The sequence below is a fragment of the Canis aureus genome, chromosome X (genome assembly GCF_053574225.1).
Source record: "Canis aureus isolate CA01 chromosome X, VMU_Caureus_v.1.0, whole genome shotgun sequence".
In the NCBI taxonomy this organism is placed as follows: domain Eukaryota; kingdom Metazoa; phylum Chordata; class Mammalia; order Carnivora; family Canidae; genus Canis; species Canis aureus.
In genome coordinates this window covers 27,229,270-27,233,386 of record NC_135649.1, presented here as the reverse complement: position 1 = coordinate 27,233,386, position 4,117 = coordinate 27,229,270, and positions in this window count along the sequence as shown.

Below are 4,117 nucleotides of genomic sequence, written 5' to 3'. Positions count from 1 at the left end.
TGGGATTTATCCCCGGGATGCAAGGCTGGTTCAACACTCATAAAGCAATCAATATGATAGATCACAACAACAAGAGAAAAAACAAGAACCATATGATCTTCTCAATAGATGCAGAGAAAGCATTTGACAAAACACAGCATCCATTCCTGATCAAAACTCTTCAGAGTGTAGGGATAGAGGGAACATTCCTCAGCATCTTAAAAGCCATCTACAAAAAGCCCACAGCAAATATCACTCTCAATGAGGAAACACTGGGAGCCTTTCCCCTAAGATCAGGAACACGACAGGGATGTCCACTCTCACCACTGCTATTCAACATAGTACTGGAAGTCCTAGCCTCAGCAATCGGACAAAAAGAAATAAAAGGCATTCAAATTGGCAAAGAAGAAGTCAAACTCCCCCTCTTCACAGATGACATGATACTGTACCTGGAAAACCCAAAAACTCCACCCCAAGATTGCTAGAGCTCATACAGCAATTCGGCAGCGTGGAAGGATACAAAATCAATACCCAGAAATCAGTGGCATTTCTATACACTAACAATGAGACAGAAGAAAGAGAAATTAAGGAGTCAATCCCATTTACAATGGCCCCCAAAAGCATAAGATACCTAGGAATAAACCTAACCAAAGAGGTAAAGGATCTACACCCTAAAAACTACAGAATACTTCTGAAAGAAATTGCAGAGGACACAAAGAGTTAGAAAAATATTCCATGCTCATGGATTGGAAGAATTAATATTGTGAAAATGTCAATGCTACCCAGAGCAATTTACATGTTCAATGCAATCCCTATCAAAATACCATGGACTTTCTTCAGAAAGTTGGAACAAATCATCTTAAGATTTGTGTGGAATCATAAAAGACCCTGAATAGTCAGGGGAATATTGAAAAGGAAAACCAGAGCCGGGGGCATCACAATGCCAGAATTCAAGTTGTACTACAAAGTTGTGGTCATGAAGACAATGTGGTACTGGCAGAAAAACAGACACCTAGATCAATGGAACAGAATAGAGAACCCAGAAATGGGCCCTCAACTCTATGGTCAACTAATATTCGACAAAGCAGGAAAGACTATCCACTGGGAAAAGGACAGTCTCTTCAATAAATGGTGCTGGGAACATTGGACAGTGAAGTGCAGAAGAATGAAACCGGACCATTCTCTTACACCATACACAAAGATAAACTCAAAATGGATGAAAGATCTAAATGTGAGAGAAGAATCCATCAAAATCCTAGAGAAGAACACAGGCAACACCCTTTTTGAACTTGCCTGCAGCAACTTCTTTCAGGACTCATCTATGAAGGCAAGGGAAACAAAAGCAAAATGAACTATTGGGACTTCAAGGTAAAAAAGTTCTGCACAGCAAAAGAAACAGTCAATAAAACTAACAGCCAACCTAATGAATGGGAGACAATATTTGCAAATGACATGTCAGATAAAGGGCTAGTATCTAAGATCTATAAAGAACTTATTAAGCTGAACAGCAAAGAAACAAACCATCCAATCATGAAATGGGCAAAAGATATGAACAGAGATTTCACAGAGGAAGACAGACATGGTCAACAAGCATATGAGAAATTGCTCTTCCTTACTTGTCGTCAGGCAGATACAAATCAAAACCACAATGAGATACAACCTCACACCAATGAGCATGGTGAAAATTAACAAGACAGGAAACAACAAATGTTGGAGAAGATGTGCAGAACGGGGAACCCTCTTGCACTGTTGTGGGAATGTGAACTGGTACAGTCCTTCTGGAAAACTGTGTAGAGGTTTCTCAAAGAGTTAAAATAGAACTTCCCTATGACCCAGCATTTTTACTACTGGAGATTTACCTCAAAGATCCAGATGCAATGAAATGCCAGAACACCTGCACCCCAATGTTTATAGCAGCAATGTCCACAATAGCCAAACTGTGGAAGGAGTCTCGGTGTCCATTGAAAGATGAATGGATAAAGAAGATTGGTGTAGGTATAAAATAGAATATTACTCAGTCATTAGAAACAACAAATTCTCACCATTTGCTTTGACACGGATGGAACTGGAGGGTGTTCTGCTGAGTGCAGTAAGTCAATCAGAGAAGGGCAAACATTGATATGGTCTCATTCATTGGGGACTATAAAAAATAGTTGAAGGTAATAAAGGGGAAAGGAGAGAAAATGAGTGGGAAGTATCAGAGGGGTGACAGTACATGAGAGACACCTAACTCTGGGAAATGAACAAGGATTAGTGGAAGGGAGGATGGCGTGACTGGGTGACAGGCACTGAGGTGGGCACTTGACGGGTTGCACACTGGGTGTTATGGTATATGTTGGCAAATTGAACTCCAATAAAAAATATACTAAAAAGGAAAAAAGTAAAAAGGGAGACTAAATGAAGTATATAAAACAAAGAAGTAAGGATCATTGACCATAGTAATTTGCCCAAGGTCACTAAATTCTTTTATCTAAAAAACCTGAATTTAAGCCCAGAATCTTTCTGAATTCAAAGCCCATGTACAGTTCACTAATTGTTCATTAACTTCCACTTTAAAATTTGACTTGCTTTTATGCATTTGACCTGTACCTTTTTCCCACCCAATTTGTGAAACTCCAATTGCTCCTTTTTTGTTTATTTATTATTTTTTTAGTAATCTGTACTCTCAATATGGACCTCTCACACACATCCCCAAGCTCGAGTGTCACATGCTCTTCTGACTGATCCAGCAAGACACCCCTCCCTTCCAGTTGCCTTTTTAGCAAGTTTTATTTGGAATACAGATCATTATACTCCATGTTTCTTCTGTATTCCTTACTTGAGACTCTGATTTGTATAGTGATTAATAGCACTGGAGTCTCTGGAGCCAGATATCCTGGATTGGAAACTTGGCCTTTCTATTTTGTTAGCTGTATAATAATTTTGAGCAAGTTACTTAGCTTCTCAGTGCCCAGATTTCTTCATCTGTAAAAAGAAGTTATTAGTAACTTCATATTGTTTGTGTGAGGATTAAAATGAATGAATAATGCAAAACACTTAGATAGCATAATGCCTTGCACATAATGCTAAACAAGTTATAGTTATTATAATTGTCTCATGTGATCAACTACAGGGTATATTTTGTTTCAGAAGGATAGCTAGCTGCCTCCATGGTATGCTGTGTAAGGTACTGAGAGGACCAACTAGAAGAAAACTATCTCTTGTAATGCACTTTCATAGTGTTCTTTCCTTCTTAATTTGAAATTCTAGCCATTAGAGAGTCACTGATGGGAAACACAATGAGAAGGAGGGGGCACTATCTTGAGTACACTAACTCAAGTTACCAGGAAATGACTGTTATTTTCTGACATTTAGCCTGACATAAACCTGATTATATTGGGGAATGGTACAAGATGGAGAGGCCTAGCAGGAGGAGTTGTGGCCCTCTTCCTCTATTCCTGCTTAACTATAGGGCTATTTTTCTTCCTCTTTTACATGTCAATAGACAAAATTAACAAATCTCCTCCCCAAATGGTGTACATTCTGAGTCACTCACTGAACCCTAATCAAAGTTAATGCTCAAATAGTCCATTTGGTCCATAAATTGAGAGCTGGCTCTATTCTTCCCATTTTAAATATGAGGAAGTTCAAAAAGGTTAAATAATTTGCCTTATATCAGGATTTTTTAACCTGGGCATTATTGACATTTTGACTCAGATAATTCTTTGCTTTAGGGGGCTATTCTGTGCATTTTGAGATGTTTAATAGCGTCTCTAGTCTCTACCCAGTAGATTCTAGTTGTATTCACTAGCTCTGATAACCAAAAATATCTCTAGATACTGCCAAGTATTCTAGGCATGTGCAGGGTATAACATTACCTTGTGTTGAGAAACACTGCCTTAGGTCAGAAACTTATAAGGTAGGGAGATAAAGAACTCAAACTCAAGTCTATCTGATTCAGAATCTCATGATTTTCAACATTATATGAAACTGTACCTATTGAATGTGACATTGATAAGCCGTGAATGGCAAGCAAAATAAAAAGGTATATGGTATGAGAAGTCAGATCTGGATGCCAAACTTGATCTAACCCACAAATATTGGAAAACTCATCATAAATGGCTTCTTATATTTGAGCTTCATACTGCTGAAGGGGATT